The sequence below is a fragment of the Oncorhynchus masou genome, unplaced genomic scaffold (assembly GCF_036934945.1).
Source record: "Oncorhynchus masou masou isolate Uvic2021 unplaced genomic scaffold, UVic_Omas_1.1 unplaced_scaffold_2817, whole genome shotgun sequence".
Classification (NCBI taxonomy): Eukaryota; Metazoa; Chordata; class Actinopteri; order Salmoniformes; family Salmonidae; genus Oncorhynchus; species Oncorhynchus masou.
Window position 1 is genome coordinate 5157 of NW_027009243.1, and position 22554 is coordinate 27710.

Below are 22554 nucleotides of genomic sequence, written 5' to 3' on the forward strand. Positions count from 1 at the left end.
GAGTGCAAATTAGGTCAAATAAGGGAGTTAAGGCAATAAATAGGCCATGGAATGGTAGATGTGCAAAAGATGGATGTGCAAGTAGAGATACTGTGGTGCAAAAGAAGCAAAATAAATCAATACAGCATGGGGATGAGGTAGATAGATGGGCTGTATACAGATGGGCTATGAACAGGTACAGTGATCTGTGAGCTGCTCTGGCAGCTGGTCTTAAAGCTAGTGAGGGAGATGGGAATCTCCAGCTTCAGTGATTTTTGCAGTTCGTTCCAGTCAGTGGCAGCAGAGAACTGGAAGGAAAGTTGACCAAAGGAGGAATTGGCTTTGGGGGTTACCAGTGAGATATTCCTGCTGGAGCGTGTGCTACGAGTGGGTGCTGCTATGGTGACCAGCGAGCTGAGATAGGGTGGGACTTTACCTAGCAGAGACTTGTAGATAACCTGTAGCCAGTGGGTTTGGCGACGAGTATGAAGCGAGGGCCAGCCAACGAGAGCGTAAAGGTCGCAGTGGTGAGTAGTGTATGGGGCTTTGGTGGCAAAACGGATGGCACTGTGATAGACTACATCCAGTTTGCTGAGTAGAGTGTTGGAGGCTATTTTATAGATGACATCGCGAAGTCAAGGATCGGTAGGATGGTCAGTTTTACGAGGGTATGTTTGGCAGCATGAGTGAAGGAAGCTTTGTTGCAAAATAGGAAGCCGATTCTAGATTTCATTTTTGATTGGAGATGCTTAATGTGAGTCTGGAAGGAGAGTTTACAGTCTAGCCAGACACCTAGGTATTTGTAGTTATCCATGTATTCTAAGTCAGAGCTGTCCAGAGTAGTGATGCTGGACGGGCGAGCAGGTGCGGGCAATGATCGGTTGAAAAGCATACATTTAGTTTTATTTGCGTTTAAGAGCAGTTGGAGGCCACGGAAGGAGAGTTGTATGGCATTGAAGCTCGTCTGGAGGTCAGTTAACACAGTGTCCAAAGAAAGAAGTATACAGAATGGTGTTGTCTGTGTAGAGGTGGATCAGAGAATCACCAGCAAGAGCGACATCATAGAAAGTAAAGCCTTATGGTAGTTCACTGCTTCAGTTTTACCCAATCAGCTTCATATCAATCAATATTAGTGCGACATACAGCCTGGTCCCAGATCTGTTTGTGCTCTTGGCAACTCCATTGGTCATGGTTAAGCAAAACATGGCATGTCAATTGGGAGTTGACACGATAGTAAAGACTGGCACTCATTCACTCAGGCTAACATAAAGCAGGGACGAAGACATGAGTGGTCTGTGATCCAGAAGTAGCCTATACAGGAGCCTATGGAGTTCTGTTCGTGTTTGACTTTTTCACATTCAAGTCAAAAGCAGCTTCTACAGTGACAACATTGACATGTTGGCTAAAGAAACACGTTTCAAGTTAACGAAAAGCTCAGTAAAGTTTTGTTTGTCTGTGCCATTTGCATTTACTTATGGAAGCCCGTTGACCGCCACCCCCCAAACAATCTAACTTTTGGGGTAAGACTGTTGCTCATGAGGCATTTCCAAGTTACATTCTTCAAGAATCAATCTGTATCTCATAATAATGACTTACTGTCTCATAATAATGACTTACTGTTTCATAATGATGACTTACTGTCTCATAATGATGATTTACTGTGTCATAGTGATGACTTACTGTCTCATAATAATGACTTACTGTCTCATAATGATGACTTACTGTGTCATAATGATGACTTACTGTTTCATAATAATGACTTACTGTCTCATAATGATGACTTACTGTCTCATAATGATGACTTACTGTTTCATAATGATGACTTACTGTCTCATAATAATGACTTACTGTTTCATAATGATGACTTACTGTCTCATAATGATGACTTACTGTCTCATAATGATGACTTACAGTCTCAACAATGACTTACTGTTTCATAATGATGACTTACTGTCTCATAATGATGACTTACTGTCTCATAATGATGACTTACTGTCTCAATAATGACTTACTGTCTCATAATGATGACTTACTGTCTCATAATGATGACTTACTGTCTCAATAATGACTTACTGTCTCATAATAATGACTTACTGTCTCATAATGATGACTTACTGTCTCATAGTGATGAGTTTCCTGTTACCTATGCTTCAGCAGTAGCGCGAGGAGGGACATTTTTGGGGCGGGATTTTACGGCTTTGATTGATGCTGCTGCGCACGGGGAGGTAGCAGGCTCATTATGCATTTCATAGTAGTTGAAGTAGAGGGTGCGCAACTTCTTCGGAGGAGTGTGATCTTGACTGGCCATCATTTGGAGTCAATTCAGCTGCGGAGAACAACTGCAAGCCACAGATTGGTGACTGAAACCAAGGGACTACATTTCGCAAAGTTCCCTGACACGCAAAGAGCTGGTGGTAAGATATTTGACATTTGTGAACGTGTTAATAACGAATAATAACACACTTATAGGACTCGATATTATCAGTATTCGATTTAAAACGTGAATTGCCTTATTTTGTTTTAATTTTACTAGACTAAATGTCAACTTTCAGGCATAGAAAGCACCTAGATAATGCAGTGCCAGTCATGCGAATCGATTCACTGTTCATCCGTTGATATTTATCAGATAACATATTTGGTATATGTTAACTACTTTCATAAATTGGGAAAGGTAACCTGTGTGTTTTTATCAAGATAACAGATATTCGCGTGGCTTTTTGTAGGTCAAGAAATCTGGACACACAAAGATAGCCTATCTATCACAGCTGTAACGAGACACCTGTCTGACTGTGAGTCAGTAACTAAGGAGGAAAAAGACTACTGAGCTGAGTCCCGACATCCGTTGTCAAGTGGAAGCGGAATTTAGGTTTAAAATCTGTATCCCTTACAAACGAAAAATGTCCCCACCGTTGACCCCGCAGAGAGTAGTGTTGGTGTGATACCAAACCAGTGATATGAATGCGGGTTGAAAACGAAGCAGATGCAGCGCTCTTTAAGGAGAACATTTTATTGGGTGTTCTTTTACACAAGACACAGGCAGAACACGTGACTTATTTCTCTCATAGCCTCTCTCTCTCTCTCTCTCTCTCTCTTCTCTCTCTCTGTCTCTCTTTCTCTCTCTCTCTCTCTCTCTCTCTCTCTCCCCCCTCTCTCTCTCTCTCTCTCTCTCCCCCTCTCTCTCTCCCCCTCTCTCTCTCTCTATTTAGTCGTCATGCTCTCTCAATTCGAAGAGCTTTATTGGCATGGGAAACCTATTTCACTTGCCAAAGCAAGTGGAATAGATAATAAACAAAAGTGAAATAAGCAATAGAAAATTAACAGTAAACATTACACTCACAAAGTTAAAAAATAATAAAGACATTTCAAGTGTCACATTATGTCTATATACGGTGTTGTAACGATGTGCAAATAGTTCAAGTACAAAAGAGAAAATAAATATGGATTGTATTTACAAGTGTTAGTTATTCACTGGTTGCCCTTTTCTTGTGGCAACAGGTCACAAACCTCTCTCTCTCCATTTATTTTTTTCTCTCTCAGCCAACAAATGGTTAAATGTCCTCTTTAAACTTTATTTCCTGTATAGACAGTGTCCTGACTAGTATAGGTGTCACGACTTACGCTGAAGTCGGCTCCTCTCCTTGATCAGACGGCGTTCGGTGTCACCGGTCTTCTAGCCATCACCGATCCACTTTTCATTGTTCCATTTGTTTTGTCTTGTTTCCCCGCAAACCTGGTGTACATTCCCTAATCACACTACATATATATTCCCTCTGTTCCCCCCCCCCCCCATGTCTTTGTGTGGAATTGTTTTGTTACATGTTTTGTGTGACGCGCCAGGCTGGTTTTTCCCTGGGTACCGTGTTTAACCCCAAGTATGTTCAATTGTTAAACATTTTCATCATTGTGACTGTTGTTGCGCTTTTCATTTTGCCATTTGGCTGGAGGTTTGTTTGACGCAGTTGCGTCCGTCTGTTGTTGCTTCTGCCAAATGAAGTGTCTGCCTGATCACAACTCTCTGCTCTCCTGCACCTGACTTCTATACCAGTAGATCAAAACTCTCTGCTCTCCTGCACCTGACTTCTATACCAGTAGATCACAACTCTCTGCTCTCCTGCACCTGACTTCTATACCAGTAGATCACAACTCTCTGCTCTCCTTTTAATTTAATTTTTTTATTTTACCTTTATTTAACCAGGCAAGTCAGTTAAGAACAAATTCTTATTTTCAATGACGGCCTGGGAACAGTGGGTTAACTGCCTGTTCAGGGGCAGAACAACAGATTTGTACCTTGTCAGCTCAGGGGTTTGAACTCGCAACCTTCCGGTTACTAGTCCAACACTCTAACCACTAGGCTACCCTGCCACCCCTGCACCTGACTTCTATACCAGTAGATCACAACTCTCTGCTCTCCTGCACCTGACTTCTATACCAGTAGATCACAACTCTCTGCTCTCCTGCACCTGACTTCTACACCAGTAGATCACAACTCTCTGCTCTCCTGCACCTGACTTCTATACCAGTAGATCACAACTCTCTGCTCTCCTGCACCTGACTTCTATACCAGTAGATCACAACTCTCTGCTCTCCTGCACCTGACTTCTATACCAGTAGATCACAACTCTCTGCTCTCCTGCACCTGACTTCTATACCAGTAGATCACAACTCTCTGCTCTCCTGCACCTGACTTCTATACCAGTAGATCACAACTCTCTGCTCTCCTGCACCTGACTTCTATACCAGTAGATCACAACTCTCTGCTCTCCTGCACCTGACTTCTATACCAGTAGATCACAACTCTCTGCTCTCCTGCACCTGACTTCTATACCAGTAGATCACAACTCTCTGCTCTCCTGCACCTGACTTCTACACCAGTAGATCACAACTCTCTGCTCTCCTGCACCTGACTTCTATACCAGTAGATCACAACTCTCTGCTCTCCTGCACCTGACTTCTATACCAGTAGATCACAACTCTCTGCTCTCCTGCACCTGACTTCTATACCAGTAGATCACAACTCTCTGCTCTCCTGCACCTGACTTCTATACCAGTAGAGCACAACTCTCTGCTCTCCTGCACCTGACTTCTATACCAGTAGATCACAACTCTCTGCTCTCCTGCACCTGACTTCTATACCAGTAGATCACAACTCTCTGCTCTCCTGCACCTGACTTCTATACCAGTAGAGCACAACTCTCTGCTCTCCTGCACCTGACTTCTATACCAGTAGATCACAACTCTCTGCTCTCCTGCACCTGACTTCTATACCAGTAGATCACAACTCTCTGCTCTCCTGCACCTGACTTCTATACCAGTAGAGCACAACTCTCTGCTCTCCTGCACCTGACTTCTATACCAGTAGATCACAACTCTCTGCTCTCCTGCACCTGACTTCTATACCAGTAGATCACAACTCTCTGCTCTCCTGCACCTGACTTCTATACCAGTAGAGCACAACTCTCTGCTCTCCTGCACCTGACTTCTATACCAGTAGATCACAACTCTCTGCTCTCCTGCACCTGACTTCTATACCAGTAGATCACAACTCTCTGCTCTCCTGCACCTGACTTCTATACCAGTAGATCACAACTCTCTGCTCTCCTGCACCTGACTTCTATACCAGTAGCGCACAACTCTCTGCTCTCCTGCACCTGACTTCTATACCAGTAGCGCACAACCTGACAATAGGGAGTCCTTGTCCTGTTGCACATATTCCTAGGGCTCTAAACTGGATAGATTGTAGGACAGAGAACATCAACTTGATTCGATCCACAGGCCACCAGTTGGGGAACCCTAATTTACTGGATCGTTCAAACTAAGAGCTTGATTGACAGTGTCCTGACTAGTATAGGGGAGTCATTGTCTAATAGGAAGAATACAATAGCTTTTGTTTTCTACTGTTTTACTTTTGTGTGATTTGCCGGCCTTATCAGCATCACCGTTAAAGCAGTTCTGTATAGGATGCCTATGTATCCATCTTACCTAACCAATATCCTCGCCTTCATTCGATCCACTTTGGTCCAACTGTACATATATTGGTTTGATAATTTAAACAGTTGTCTTTTTGTGAGGATTCTTTCCCTGTGAGTAACCAGCAGAAAGGTGGCGGCAGACAGAAAGAACTCACTCATTATTTGTAGGAAAAAGAGGAATTTGCCATTTTTAGAACAGAGGGGTGATGGTAGAAAATGCATTTTGTTAGCTTTTTTGAATCCTAACATTGCAGCCACATGATTCTGCCCCATTCTGACCACAGTGGCGCTCCCCTGACATTCTTCTCATTGGGGAAGGTTGGTTTTGTGTACAATCATTGAAGCTGTGCCAGACGGTTGGCAGGACTTCGAGAGAAGGAGTCTTTCCCAGAAACTGCCTGAGAGGGTACCCTCTTAGAAAAATGTCTGACCCCATAGGATAACTCTTTTTAGTTCTAGGGAGAACCCTTTTGTGTTCTAGGTAGAACCCTTTTGTGTTCCAGGTAGAACTCTTTTTAGTTCTAGGGAGAACCCTTTTGTGTTCCAGGTAGAACCCTTTTTAGTTCTAGGGAGAACCCTTTTGTGTTCCAGGTAGAACCCTTTTTTCCCCCTGGAACCAATAATGGTTCTTCAAATGGTTCTCCTATGGGTACACCCAAAGAACCCTTTTAGGTTCTAGATAGCACCTTTTTTCTCTAAGAGTGTTTACATCTCAAATGGCACTCTATTCCCTATATAGTGCACTACTTTTGACAGAAGCCCTATGGGGAAGTAGTGCACTATATAAGGAATAGGGTGCCAATTGGGATAAAGGTTGATACTGGCTCAGGCCATGAGCAGGGGCCATTGACCGACAGGTTGTGAATCATTCACTATCATTATACTGTCACTTCTGTTTCCATTTCCTCCTTGCCTGGCTAGTTATATAGTGTCAACTCCTTGCCTGGCTAGTTATATAGTGTCAACTCCTTGCCTGGCTAGTTATATAGTGTCAACTCCTTGCCTGGCTAGTTATATAGTGTCAACTCCTTGCCTGGCTAGTTATATAGTGTCAACTCCTTGCCTGGCTAGTTATATAGTGTCAACTCCTTGCCTGGCTAGTTATATAGTGTCAACTCCTTGACTGGCTAGTTATATAGTGTCAACTCCTTGCCTGGCTAGTTATATAGTGTCAACTCCTTGCCTGGCTAGTTATATAGTGTCAACTCCTTGCCTGGCTAGTTATATAGTGTCAACTCCTTGCCTGGCTAGTTATATAGTGTCAACTCCTTGCCTGGCTAGTTATATAGTGTCAACTCCTTGCCTGGCTAGTTATATAGTGTCAACTCCTTGACTGGCTAGTTATATAGTGTCAACTCCTTGCCTGGCTAGTTATATAGTGTTAACTCCTTGCCTGGCTAGTTATATAGTGTCAACTCCTTGCCTGGCTAGTTATATAGTGTCAACTACTTGCCTGGCTAGTTATATAGTGTCAACTCCTTGCCTGGCTAGTTATATAGTGTCAACTACTTGCCTGGCTAGTTATATAGTGTCAACTACTTGCCTGGCTAGTTATATAGTGTCAACTACTTGCCTGGCTAGTGGTGTAGATGAGGCTGGGTCTAGTCATGTTATGGATGGTGGTGTAGATGAGGCTGGGTCTAGTCATGTTATGGATGGTGGTGTAGGTGAGGCTGGGTCTAGTCATGTTATGGATGGTGGTGTAGGTGAGGCTGGGTCTAGTCATGTTATGGATGGTGCTGTAGATGAGGCTGGGCCTAGTCATGCTATGGATGGTGGTGTAGATGAGGCTGGGTCTAGTCATGCAATGGATGGTGGTGTAGATGAGGCTGGGCCTAGTCAGGTAATGCTAGTGGATGAGGAGAGTATAGTGGGGATGGGTAGCGACTAGGGGTGTTGGAGGAGGGTGTCAAGCAGATGAGGAAAAAGGTGGAGAAGAAAGAAGGTGGGAGAGGAGAGGCTGGTGTGCTCGACGGCACTAAGGAACCTTTTCCTGGTGCTGGGGAGGAAGCCCGACTAGAGAGAAAGGGCAGGTGGTCAGGATGGGAGGTGAAGATGAGGAGGAAGGTGAGGAAGAGGACGATGAGGAGACTTTCTTTTCAGACTCCTCCTCAATGGGTCCTGAGCTGACAGCCAGTCAGGCAGAGGGGTCAAAGTGCACGGTGAGAGAACTGTCAAGGTTCTTGAATGAGACTAAAAGGAAAAAGATTCATCTTTAAGCTTTTTTTGCGATCTGGGAAAGTTTGTAAGACCAGTACAACACACTATGAAAATCAAATCAAAACAAAGTTTATTTGTCATGTGCGCCGAATACAACAGGTGTTGACCTTACAGTGAAATGCTGAATACAACAGGTGTAGACCTTACAGTGAAATGCTGAATACAACAGGCGTAGACCTTACAGTGAAATGCTGAATACAACAGGTGTAGTAGACCTTACAGTGAAATGCTGAATACAACAGGTGTAGACCTTACAGTGAAATGCTTACTGACAGGCTCTAACCAACAGTGCAAAAAAGGTATTAGGTGAACAATATACAGTAGAGGCTATATACAGTAGAGAGGCTATAACAGTAGTGGGGCTATATACAGTAGAGAGGCTATAACAGTAGCGAGGATATAACAGTAGTGAGGCTATATACAGTAGCGAGGCTGTATACAGTAGAGAGGCTATAACAGTAGTGAGTCTATATACAGTAGTGAGGCTATATACAGTAGTGAGGCTATATACAGTAGAGAGGCTATAACAGTAGAGAGGCTATAACAGTAGTGAGGCTATATACAGTAGTGAGGCTATAACAGTAGAGAGGCTATAACAGCAGTGAGGCTATATACAGTAGTGAGGCTATAACAGTAGAGAGGCTATAACAGTAGTGAGGCTATATACAGTAGTGAGGCTATAACAGTAGAGAGGCTATAACAGTAGTGAGGATATATACAGTAGTGAGGCTATAACAGTAGAGAGGCTATAACAGTAGCGAGGCTATATACAGTAGTGAGGCTATAACAGTAGAGAGGCTATAACAGTAGCGAGGCTATAACAGTAGAGAGCTATAACAGTAGCGAGGCTATAACAGTAGTGAGGCTGTATACAGTAGTGAGGCTATAACAGTAGAGAGGCTATAACAGTAGAGAGGCTATAACAGTAGTGAGGCTATAACAGTAGAGAGGCTATAACAGTAGTGAGGCTATATACAGTAGTGAGGCTATATACAGTAGTGAGGCTATATACAGGCACCGGTTCGTCAGGCTGATTGAGGTAGTATGTACATGTAGATATGGTTAAAGTGACTGCATATATGATAAACAGAGAGTAGCAGTAGCGTAAAAGAGGGGTTGGCTGGTGGTGGGTGGCGGGACACAATGCAGATAGCTCGGTTAGCCAATGTGCGGGAGCACTGATTGGTCGGGCCAATTGAGGTAGTATGTACATGAATGTATAGTTAAAGTGACTATGCATATATGATAAACAGAGAGTAGCAGCTGCGTAAAAGAGAGGTTGGGGGGCACACAATGCAAATAGTCCGGGAGCCATTTGGTTGCCTGTTCAGGAGTCTTATGGCTTGGGGGTAAAAACTGTTGAGAAGCCTTTTTGTCCTAGACTTGGCACTCCGGTACCGCTTGCCATGTGGTAGTAGAGAGAACAGTCTATGACTGGGGTGGCTGGGGTCTTTGACAATTTTTAGGGCCTTCCTCTGACACCGCCTGGTTGGGAGGTCCTGGATGACAGGCAGCTCAGCCCCAGTGATGTACTGGGCCGTACACACTACCCTCTGTAGTGCCTTGCGGTCAGAGGCCGAGCAATTGCCTAACCAGGCAGTGATGCAACCAGTCAGGATGCTCTCGATGTTGCAGCTGTAGAACCTTTTGAGGATCTCAGGACCCATGCCAAATCTTTTTAGTTTCCTGAGGGGAATAGGCTTTGTCGTGCCCTTTTCACGACTATCTTGGTGTTTGGACCATTCTAGTTTGTTGTTGATGTGGACACCAAGGAACTTGAAGCTCTCAACCTGCTCCACTACAGCCCCGTCGATGAGAATGAGGGCGTGCTCGGTCCTCCTTTTCCAGTAGTCCACAATCATCTCCTTAGTCTTGGTTACGTTGAGTGATAGGTTGTTATTCTGGCACCACCCGGCCTCTCTGACCTCCTCCCTATAGGCTGTCTCGTCGTTGTAGGTGATCAGGCCTACCACTGTTGTGTCGTCTGCAAACTTAATGACGGTGTTGGAGTCGTGCCTGGCCGTGCAGTCGTGGGTGAACAGGATATACAGGAGGGGAGAATGCACCCCTGAGGGGCTCCAGTGTTGAGGATCAGCGTGGCAGATGTGTTGCTACCTACCCTCACCACCTGGGGGCGACCTGTCAGGAAGTCCAGGATCCAGTTGCAGAGGGAGGTGTTTAGTCCCAGGATCCTTAGCTTAGTGATGAGCTTAATGGGCACTATGGTGTTGAACGCTGAGCTGTAGTCAATGAATAGCATTCTCACATAGGTGTTCCTCTTGTCCAGGTGGGAAAGGGCGGTGTGGAGTGCAATAGATATTGCATCATCTGTGGATCTGTTTGGGCGGTATCACTGTGGGGATGACATCATCATTATTATTATCATTATTATTCATAATATAAAATGTATAGTTTAACCATGTTATGAGGCTATACAGTGTTTGTTTGCATTTACTATCTTTACAAACATCGGAGAAAAACAAGATTATATTTTGGGTTCTCATGGAGTGTGATAGTTGAACTAAGGTCATGATGCATTTAAAAAGGTATATTATTCAAGAATATAATGCATATGCTATTTTGCGTGTTGCGTGAGTGCGTCGGGGTAAGAGAGTTGCCAATGAGCTGCCGTCCGCGGCTCTAACTTAAGAACTGCAGGCCTGTGTCATTGCTCTGTGCTGACTACAAGATATTTGCCAAGGTCCTCGCTAACTGAAGTCCCGTCTGGACTCTATAGTGCACAAGGACCAGACATATTGTGTACCGGGATGCTCAATCACTGACAACTTGTTCTTAGTCAGGGACATGTTGGACTTGTCGAGACTGCTGTACCATACTGATGTTGGCTGGAAGGAACCTGCAGGAGAGCTGGCGGATTAGGGTTGGACCGGCAGCTGTTCCTCATGAAGCTGGAGAGGCTGAGTACAGCAGGTCTCTCTGATTTCTACTCTGCGGTGCTGAGGCCCTAGCAGCTATTAAGGCCCAAATGAGAAGGGGCTGTGGGTGTGGGAGGAGCCTATCTTCCACAATCCAGCCATCCCTTTGAGATCGTTTCAGTCACTGCAGAAGCGACTAATGGCAGCAGTGGGTTTACTAAGGCTGGGCAACCTGAGGCTGTGGGGGAGGAAGGGTGGAAAACCCTGCAAGTACTGGCACAACAAACAGGACTAACATCTAAGGGGACCTCCAGTGGAGGGTTCTACATGAAGCCCCTAACAGCTGGTTGGCACGGAACGACTCGGGAGTCAGACAGGGGTGTCCTTTCTGTGTCATGAGTGAAACTGTGCATCATGTGTCTCTCCCCTCTTTCTCTCTCTCTCCCCAGTTTCTCTTTCTCTCTCTCTCCCCAGTTTCTCTCTCTCTCCCCCGTTTCTCTCTCTCTCCCCCGTTTCTCTCTCTCTCTCCCCCGTTTCTCTTTCTCTCTCTCTCCCCAGTTTCTCTTTCTCTCTCTCTCCCCCGTTTCTCTCTCTCTCCCCCGTTTCTCTCTCTCTCCCCCAGTCTCTCTTTCTCTCTCTCTCCCCCAGTTTCTCTTTCTCTCTCTCTCCCCAGTTTCTCTTTCTCTCTCTCTCCCCAGTTTCTCTTTCTCTCTCTCTCCCCCGTTTCTCAGTCTCTCTTTCTCTCTCTCTCCCCCAGTCTCTCTTTCTCTCTCTCTCCCCCGTTTCTCTCTCTCCCTGTTTCTCTTTCTCTCTCTCTCCCCAGTCTCTCTTTCTCTCTCTCCCCCCAGTTTCTCTTTCTCTCTCTCTCCCCCGTTTCTCTCTCTCTCCCCCGTTTCTCTCTCTCTCCCCCGTTTCTCTCTCTCTCCCCCAGTCTCTCTTTCTCTCTCTCCCCCAGTTTCTCTTTCTCTCTCTCTCCCCCGTTTCTCTCTCTCTCCCCAGTTTCTCTTTCTCTCTCTCTCCCCAGTTTCTCTTTCTCTCTCTCTCCCCCGTTTCTCTCTCTCTCCCCCCGTTTCTCTCTCTCTCCCCCGTTTCTCTCTCTCTCCCCAGTCTCTCTTTCTCTCTCTCTCCCCAGTTTCTCTTTCTCTCTCTCTCCCCCCGTTTCTCTCTCTCTCCCCCGTTTCTCTCTCTCTCCCCCGTTTCTCTCTCTCTCCCCAGTCTCTCTTTCTCTCTCTCTCCCCCAGTCTCTCTTTCTCTCTCTCTCCCCCGTTTCTCTCTCTCTCCCCCGTTTCTCTCTCTCTCCCCCGTTTCTCTCTCTCCCCAGTCTCTCTTTCTCTCTCTCTCCCCAGTTTCTCTTTCTCTCTCTCTCCCCCGTTTCTCTCTCTCTCCCCCCGTTTCTCTCTCTCTCTCCCCCGTTTCTCTCTCTCTCCCCAGTCTCTCTTTCTCTCTCTCTCCCCTGTTTCTCTTTCTCTCTCTCCCCCAGTTTCTCTTTCTCTCTCTCTCCCCAGTCTCTCTTTCTCTCTCTCTCCCCAGTTTCTCTTTCTCTCTCTCTCCCCCGTTTCTCTCTCTCTCCCCCGTTTCTCTCTCTCTCTCCCGTTTCTCTCTCTCTCCCCAGTTTCTCTTTCTCTCTCTCTCCCCAGTTTCTCTTTCTCTCTCTCCCCAGTCTCTCTTTCTCTCTCTCTCCCCAGTTTCTCTTTCTCTCTCTCTCCCCCCGTTTCTCTCTCTCTCCCCAGTCTCTCTTTCTCTCTCTCTCCCCTGTTTCTCTTTCTCTCTCTCTCCCCAGTTTCTCTTTCTCTCTCTCTCCCCCAGTCTCTCTTTCTCTCTCTCTCCCCAGTTTCTCTTTCTCTCTCTCTCCCCCCCGTTTCTCTCTCTCTCCCCCGTTTCTCTCTCTCTCTCCCGTTTCTCTCTCTCTCCCCAGTTTCTCTTTCTCTCTCTCTCCCCAGTCTCTCTTTCTCTCTCTCTCCCCAGTTTCTCTTTCTCTCTCTCTCCCCCCGTTTCTCTCTCTCTCCCCCGTTTCTCTCTCTCTCTCCCGTTTCTCTCTCTCTCCCCAGTTTCTCTTTCTCTCTCTCTCCCCCGTTTCTCTCTCTCTCCCCCGTTTCTCTCTCTCTCTCCCGTTTCTCTCTCTCTCCCCAGTTTCTCTTTCTCTCTCTCTCCCCCGTTTCTCTTTCTCTCCCCAGTTTCTCTTTCTCTCTCTCTCCCCCGTTTCTCTCTCTCTCCCCCGTTTCTCTCTCTCTCTCCCCTGTTTCTCTCTCTCTCCCCAGTTTCTCTTTCTCTCTCTCTCCCCCGTTTCTCTCTCTCTCCCCCGTTTCTCTCTCTCTCCCCCGTTTCTCTCTCTCTCCCCCGTTTCTCTCTCTCTCCCCCGTTTCTCTCTCTCTCCCCAGTCTCTCTTTCTCTCTCTCTCCCCAGTTTCTCTTTCTCTCTCTCTCTCCCCAGTCTCTCTTTCTCTCTCTCTCCCCAGTTTCTCTTTCTCTCTCTCTCCCCAGTTTCTCTTTCTCTCTCTCTCCCCAGTCTCTCTTTCTCTCTCTCTCCCCAGTCTCTCTTTCTCTCTCTCCCCAGTCTCTCTTTCTCTCTCTCTCCCCCGTTTCTCTCTCTCACTCTCCCCAGTTTCTCTTTCTCTCTCTCTCCCCAGTCTCTCTTTCTCTCTCTCTCCCCAGTCTCTCTTTCTCTCTCTCTCCCCCAGTCTCTCTTTCTCTCTCTCCCCCCGTTTCTCTCTCTCTCCCCAGTTTCTCTTTCTCTCTCTCTCCCCAGTCTCTCTTTCTCTCTCTCCCCAGTCTCTCTTTCTCTCTCTCTCCCCAGTCTCTCTTTCTCTCTCTCTCCCCCGTTTCTCTCTCTCTCCCCAGTCTCTCTTTCTCTCTCTCTCCCCAGTCTCTCTTTCTCTCTCTCTCCCCCGTTTCTCTCTCTCTCCCGAGTTTCTCTTTCTCTCTCTCTCCCCAGTTTCTCTTTCTCTCTCTCTCCCCAGTCTCTCTTTCTCTCTCTCCCCCAGTCTCTCTTTCTCTCTCTCTCCCCCAGTCTCTCTTTCTCTCTCTCTCCCCCAGTCTCTCTTTCTCTCTCTCTCCCCCAGTCTCTCTTTCTCTCTCTCTCCCCAGTCTCTCTTTCTCTCTCTCTCCCCAGTCTCTCTTTCTCTCTCTCTCCCCAGTTTCTCTTTCTCTCTCTCTCCCCAGTCTCTCTTTCTCTCTCTCTCCCCAGTTTCTCTTTCTCTCTCTCTCCCCAGTCTCTCTTTCTCTCTCCCTCCCCAGTCTCTCTTTCTCTCTCTCTCCCCAGTTTCTCTTTCTCTCTCTCTCCCCAGTCTCTCTTTCTCTCTCTCCCCCCAGTCTCTGTTTCTCTCTCTCTCCCCAGTCTCTCTTTCTCTCTCTCTCCCCCGTTTCTCTCTCTCACTCTCCCCAGTCTCTCTTTCTCTCTCTCTCCCCAGTCTCTCTTTCTCTCTCTCCCCAGTCTCTCTTTCTCTCTCTCTCCCCAGTCTCTCTTTCTCTCTCTCTCCCCCGTTTCTCTCTCTCACTCTCCCCAGTTTCTCTTTCTCTCTCTCTCCCCAGTCTCTCTTTCTCTCTCTCTCCCCCAGTCTCTCTTTCTCTCTCTCTCCCCCCGTTTCTCTCTCTCACTCTCCCCAGTTTCTCTTTCTCTCTCTCTCCCCCAGTCTCTCTTTCTCTCTCTCTCCCCAATTTCTCTTTCTCTCTCTCTCCCCCGTTTCTCTCTCTCTCCCCTGTTTCTCTTTCTCTCTCTCCCCCTGTTTCTCTCTCTCTCCCCAGTTTCTCTTTCTCTCTCTCTCCCCCGTTTCTCTCTCTCTCCCCAGTTTCTCTTTCTCTCTCTCCCCCCAGTTTCTCTCTCTCTCTCCCCTGTTTCTCTTTCTCTCTCTCTCCCCAGTCTCTCTTTCTCTCTCTCTCCCCAATTTCTCTTTCTCTCTCTCTCCCCCGTTTCTCTCTCTCTCCCCTGTTTCTCTTTCTCTCTCTCTCCCCAGTCTCTCTTTCTCTCTCTCCCCCCCAGTCTCTCTTTCTCTCTCTCTCCCCTGTTTCTCTTTCTCTCTCTCTCCCCCAGTCTCTCTTTCTCTCTCTCCCCAGTCTCTCTTTCTCTCCCCAGTTTCTCTTTCTCTCTCTCCCCCTGTTTCTCTCTCTCTCCCCAGTTTCTCTTTCTCTCTCTCCCCCGTTTCTCTCTCTCTCCCCAGTTTCTCTTTCTCTCTCTCTCCCCAGTCTCTCTTTCTCTCTCTCTCCCCCCTGTTTCTTTCTCTCTCTCTCCCCCGTTTCTCTCTCTCTCTCCCGTTTCTCTTTCTCTCTCTCTCCCCAGTTTCTCTTTCTCTCTCTCTCCCCCGTTTCTCTCTCTCTCCCCTGTTTCTCATTTTCTCTCTCTCCCCAGTCTCTCTTTCTCTCTCTCTCCCTGTTTCTCTTTCTCTCTCTCTCCCCCCGTTTCTCTCTCTCTCCCCCGTTTCTCTTTCTCTCTCTCTCCCCAGTTTCTCTTTCTCTCTCTCTCCCCCCGTTTCTCTCTCTCTCCCCTGTTTCTCTTTCTCTCTCTCTCCCCAGTCTCTCTTTCTCTCTCCCCCCCCCGTTTCTCTCTCTCCCCAGTTTCTCTTTCTCTCTCTCTCCCCCGTTTCTCTCTCTCTCCCCTGTTTCTCTTTCTCTCTCTCTCCCCAGTCTCTCTTTCTCTCTCTCTCCCCTGTTTCTCTTTCTCTCTCTCTCCCCCGTTTCTCTCTCTCTCCCCCGTTTCTCTTTCTCTCTCTCTCCCCAGTTTCTCTTTCTCTCTCTCTCCCCCGTTTCTCTCTCTCTCCCCTGTTTCTCTTTCTCTCTCTCTCCCCAGTCTCTCTTTCTCTCTCTCCCCCCGTTTCTCTCTCTCACTCTCGTTCTCTCCCCAGTCTCTCTCTCCCCAGTCTCTCTCTTATATTGATTTGTCCTCCACTCCATCTTATAGTTCCTCATACTCCCTCCCTCAAAGCTTGTTGAGTTTCTGGGTTGTGTTGACAGACATTTGTCTCAACAATCCTAAACTGCTTACACATGGAGATGTTACACAAAAAAAAATCTCCAATCAATCAGCCATGAAACAGAGGCAACAGGCCATAGGGGTGCCTAGGGCTCTGGGAAAATAAACAGAGTTGAGAACATTAACACACGGGGTCTGGGGTTGGATGGATGGATGCTCCACTGGCTACCAGCAGCTATCTGTTTGGAAAATGTGTTTACATTTTACAAGCATATTTGTTTTGGAATATGACTGACTGCTGATTGTGCAGATCAAGACAACTTTTGTTTATTTCTTCTTTGGTCAAATTTCCACAGAAAAAATAATCTAAATGAAACAGCCTGTTGCCACAAGTAACATTTCTCGAGAAGAGGATTCCAGAGATTCCATGACTATTTATGACTACATGAAGAATATACAAGATTTATACAGTATAGATGTATAAAGTATTGATTTATACAGTATAGATGTATAAAGTATAGATGTATACAGTAGATTTATACAGTATAGATGTATAAAGTATAGACTTATACAGTATAGATGTATAAAGTATTGATTTATACGGTATAGATGTATACAGTATAGATGTATACAGTATAGATTTATACAGTATAGATGTATACAGTATAGGTGTAGAAAGTATAGATGTATACAGTATAGATTTATACAGTATAGATTTAGACAGTAGATTTATATAGTATAGATTTAGACAGTAGATTTATACAGTATAGATGTATACAGTATAGATTTATACAGTATAGAGGTATACAGTATAGATTTATACAGTAGATTTATACAGTATAGATGTATGCAGTATAGATTTATACAGTATAGGTGTATAAAGTATAGATGTATACAGTATAGATTTATACAGTATAGATTTAGACAGTAGATTTATACAGTATAGATTTATACAGTATAGATGTATACAGTATAGATTTATACAGTAGATTTATACAGTATAGATGTATGCAGTATAGATTTATACAGTATAGGTGTATAAAGTATAGATGTATACAGTATAGATTTATACAGTATAGATTTAGACAGTAGATTTATATAGTGTAGATTTATACAGTATAGATTTAGACAGTAGATTTATATAGTATAGATTTATACAGTATAGATGTATACGGTATAGATGTATAAAGTAGAGATGTATACAGTATAGATTTATACAGTATAGATTTATACAGTAGATTTATACAGTATAGATTTATACAGTATAGATGTATACAGTATAGATTTATACAGTAGATTTATACAGTATAGATTTATGCAGTATAGATTTATACAGTATAGGTGTATAAAGTATAGATGTATACAGTATAGATTTATACAGTATAGATTTAGACAGTAGATTTATATAGTGTAGATTTATACAGTATAGATTTAGACAGTAGATTTATATAGTATAGATTTATACAGTATAGAGGTATACAGTATAGGTGTATAAAGTATAGATGTATACAGTATAGATTTATACAGTATAGATTTAGACAGTATAGATGTATACAGTATAGGTGTATAAAGTATAGATGTATACAGTATAGATTTATACAGTATAGATTTAGACAGTAGATTTATATAGTGCAGATTTATACAGTATATATTTAGACAGTAGATTTATATAGTATATATTTATACAGTATAGATTTAGACAGTAGATTTATATAGTATATATTTAGACAGTAGATTTATATAGTATAGATTTATACAGAATAGATGTATACAGTATAGGTGTATAAAGTATAGATGTATACAGTATAGATTTATACAGTATAGATTTAGACAGTATAGATTTATACAGTATAGATGTATACAGTATAGATTTATACAGTATATATTTATACAGTATAGATTTAGACAGTAGATTTATACAGTATAGATGTATAAAGTATAGATGTATACAGTATATATTTATACAGTATAGATTTAGACAGTAGATTTATACAGTATAGATGTATAAAGTATAGATGTATACAGTATATATTTATACAGTATAGATTTAGACAGTAGATTTATACAGTATAGATGTATAAAGTATAGATGTATACAGTATATATTTATACAGTATAGATTTAGACAGTAGATTTATACATGCTATATTCCTAATTTCAATAGATTTTTCTTCCGATTTTTCTTTTTTGTTAGCTTGACTAGACCGACTTCAGCACCAGATCATGCTCAGGCTTTCAGCGCAAAGAAGGCCTTGGCACCGTGATATCTCTATTTGTTGCCCTTTGTTTTGGTATGCCCCAGAGGTGGTGTCGGAGGGACGTGGTTCTAGGAGTGTTTTCAGTTGCAGTTGCATTGTTCTCTGCTGGGTAAAAACGGTCAGCTGGAAGCCCGAGCTAAACACAGCCAAGCACGTAGCCTCTCATTCATTTAGCTTTTAATGTTCCTCAATGGGCAGGTGAAAGATTACAGACTCAGGGATTCTGTTTTAATGTCAGCAAGGGATATTTTGATTACTACCCTACGAGCAGGTGGAGACATTAATCAGTCCGTGCTTGTAAGTAAATTCAGATAAGAATGAAGATGTCTTCACCTGTCTTCATTTGCTACGCCATCATCGTCATCCTCCTCATCATCCTCATCATCATCCTCCTCATCATCCTCATCATCATCCTCATCATCCTCATCATCCTCATCATCCTCATCATCATCATCCTCATCATCATCATCATCATCCTCATCATCATCATCCTCATCATCATCCTCATCATCATCATCATCCTCATCATCCTCATCATCATCCTCCTCATCATCATCATCCTCATCATCCTCATCATCATCCGCCTCATCATCCTCATAATCCTCATCATCATCATCCTCATCATCATCCTCATCATCATCATCATCCTCATCATCATCATCATCCTCCTCATCATCCTCATCATCATCATCCTCCTCATCATCCTCATCATCATCCTCATCATCCTCATCATCATCATCCTCCTCATCATCCTCATCATCCTCATCATCATCATCATCATCCTCATCATCCTCATCATCATCCTCATCATCCTCATCATCATCATCCTCCTCATCATCCTCATCATCATCCTCATCATCCTCATCATCATCATCCTCCTCATCATCCTCATCATCATCCTCATCATCATCCTCATCATCATCATCATCATCCTCATCATCATCCTCATCATCCTCATCATCATCCTCATCATCCTCATCATCCTCATCATCATCCTCCTCATCATCCTTATCATCCTCATCATCATCCTCATCATCCTCATCCTCATCATCATCATCATCATCCTCCTCATCATCATCATCATCATCCTCATCATCCTCATCATCATCATCCGCCTCATCATCCTCATCATCATCATCCTCCTCATCCTCCTCATCATCCTCATCATCATCATCCTCATCATCCTCATCATCATCCTCATCATCATCCTCCTCATCATCCTCATCATCATCATCCTCCTCATCATCCTCATCATCCTCATCATCATCATCCTCATCATCCTCATCATCCTCATCATCATCATCCTCCTCATCATCCTCATCATCCTCATCATCATCATCATCCTCATCATCCTCATCATCATCATCCTCATCATCATCCTCATCATCCTCCTCATCATCCTCATCATCATCCTTATCATCATCCTCATCATCATCCTCATCATCCTCATCCTCATCATCATCATCCTCATCATCATCCTCATCATCCTCATCCTCCTCATCATCATCATCATCCTCATCATCATCCTCCTCATCATCATCCTCATCATCATCCTCATCATCATCATCATCCTCATCATCATCACCCTCATCATCATCCTCCTCATCATCATCCTCATCATCCTCATCATCCTCATCATCATCATCATCCTCATCATCATCCTCATCATCATCGCCCAGTGTGTTTCCCAGTGCAATGCAGTCTTTTTTCAACACATTGCTTGAAGTGACCTCAGAAGGATGTTGGTCTAGGACTGTTGGGCTTGGTTGACATTCAAGAACTCAGTGTCTCAAAACATCCCGTTTGGGAATGTTGAAACAGACAGAAATTGCATATCGATTTGATGAGAGCTTTCCCCACAAAGACAACAAATGCGAATGCCAGTAGTGTTCATTTTGGTTTGTGTGCGCGCAGGCAGCAAACAGCGCTTTGTGATCCGTCAGGAAATCAGCCACTTCACATTGGGGTGCCGGTACCAGGATAAAAGAGAGGAGCAGTCATCTCTTTGTACTGGGATAAAGGAGAGAGGGAGCAGTCACCTCTTTATACTGGGATAAAGGAGAGAGAGGAGCAGTCACCTCTTTATACTGGGATAAAGGAGAGAGGAGCAGTCATCTCTTTATACTGGGATAAAGGAGAGAGAGGAGCAGTCATCTCTTTATACTGGGATAAAGGAGAGAGGGTGCAGTCATCTCTTTATACTGGGATAAAGGAGAGAGGGAGCAGTCATCTCTTTATACTGGGATAAAGGAGAGAGAGGAGCAGTCATCTCTTTATACTGGGATAAAGGAGAGAGAGGTGCAGTCATCTCTTTATACTGGGATAAAGGAGAGAGGGAGCAGTCACCTCTTTGTTCTGGGATAAAGGAGAGAGGAGCAGTCATCTCTTTATATTGGGATAAAGGAGAGAGAGGTGCAGTCATCTCTTTATATTGGGATAAAGGAGAGAGAGGTGCAGTCATCTCTTTATACTGGGATAAAGGAGAGAGAGGAGCAGTCATCTCTTTATACTGGGATAAAGGAGAGAGGGGAGCAGTCACCTCTTTGTTCTGGGATAAAGGAGAGGGGAGCAGTCATCTCTTTGTTCTGGGATAAAGGAGAGTGAGGGAGCTAACTGCAGAACTAACTCATGGCAGAGAGAGAACCCTGCAGAACTAACTCATGGCAGAGAGAGCCCCTGCAGAACTAACTCATGGCAGAGAGAGAACCTGCTGAACTAACTCATGGCAGAGAGAGCCCCCCTGCAGAACTAACTCATGGCAGAGAGAGCCCCCACAGAACTAACTCATGGCAGAGATAGCGCCCCCGCAGAACTAACTCAAGGCAGAGAGAGCCCCCAGCAGAACTAACTCATGGTAGAGAGAGCCCCCTGCAGAACTAACTCATGGCAGAGAGAGAACCCTGCAGAACTAACTCATGGCAGAGAGAGCCCCTGCAGAACTAACTCATGGCAGAGAGAGAACCCTGCAGAACTAACTCATGGCAGAGAGAGAACCCTGCAGAACTAACTCATGGCAGAGAGAGCCCCCTGCATAACTAACTCATGGCAGAGAGAGCCCCCTGCAGAACTAACTCATGGCAGAGAGCCCCTGCAGAACTAACTTATGGCAGAGAGAGCCCCCTGCAGAACTAACTCATGGCAGAGAGAGAATCTGCAGAACTAACTCATGGCAGAGAGAGAACCCTGCAGAACTAACTCATGGCAGAGAGAGCCCCCCTCAGAACTAACTCATGGCAGAGAGAGCCCCCTGCAGAACTAACTCATGGCAGAGAGAGAGAACCTGCCGAACTAACTCATGGCAGAGAGAACCTGCCGAACTAACTCATGGCAGAGAGAGAACCTGCCAAACTAACTCATGGCAGAGAGAGGCCCCCACAGAACTAACTCATGGCAGAGACAGCCCCCTGCAGAACTAACTCATGGCAGAGAAAGAATCTGCAGAACTAACTCAAGGCAGAGAGAGCCCCCAGCAGAACTAACTCATGGCAGAGAGAGCCCCCTGCAGAACTAACTCATGGCAGAGAGAGAACCCTGCAGAACTAACTCATGGCAGAGAGAGAACCTGCCGAACTAACTCATGGCAGAGAGAGCCCCTGCAGAACTAACTCATGGCAGAGAGCCCCCGCAGAACTAACTCATGGCAGAGAGAGCCCCCCGCAGAACTAACTCATGGCAGAGAGAGAACCTCCCGAACTAACTCAAGGCAGAGAGAGAACCCCCCCGCAGAACAAACTCATGGCAGAGAGAGAACCTCCCGAACTAACTCAAGCCTCACACACTTCCAACTGGCTCTGCACTCCGAATAAAATGTCAGATTAGAAAGAAAACAAGTTCAGATAGGCCTGGTCTGTCGCTAGGCCATGTGTGAGACAGCGAGAGGCGGCCTGGTCTGTCGCTGGGCCATGTGTGAGACAGGGAGAGGCGGCCTGGTCTGTCGCTGGGCCATGTGTGAGACAGCGAGAGGCGGCCTGGTCTGTCGCTGGGCCATGTGTGAGACAGCGAGAGGCGGCCTGGTCTGTCGCTGGGCCATGTGTGAGACAGGGAGAGGCGGCCTGGTCTGTCGTTGGACTATGTGGAAGACGAAGAGAGAGAGAGAGTTTTGCTGTCTGGCTCACAGTACAAAGCCTTCAGAGTCAATGACTCCGATTAATCTTTTACCAGCCAGCGCAACCAATATATCACTGAATAATACCCATGTGTCCTCCTGGCCAGTGTGAAATGCAGAGTTATAACAGCAGTGTGCTAGGAGAGAAAAACATGTCTCCCACTGATGGCCTTTTGTTTGACTTAACGTCTCACTGGGAGCGCGACGCGGAGACACAGATACATTTTATGTGGTTGGAAGAAAGAC

The 22554-nt window shown here is 45.0% G+C and overlaps 1 protein-coding gene across 2 annotated transcripts in view; it reads left to right on the forward strand.

Annotated features, from left to right (window-relative positions):
* The first annotated feature begins 2238 nt into the window (after window positions 1–2238).
* LOC135533926 (four and a half LIM domains protein 3-like) overlaps window positions 2239–22554 on the forward strand; it is a 42675-nt gene continuing 22359 nt past the window's right edge. For both annotated transcript variants that reach the window (XM_064961122.1, XM_064961121.1), the window contains exon 1: window positions 2239–2393. The gene's annotated coding sequence lies outside the window, so the exon portion shown is untranslated. The remainder of the gene's footprint in view (window positions 2394–22554) is intronic.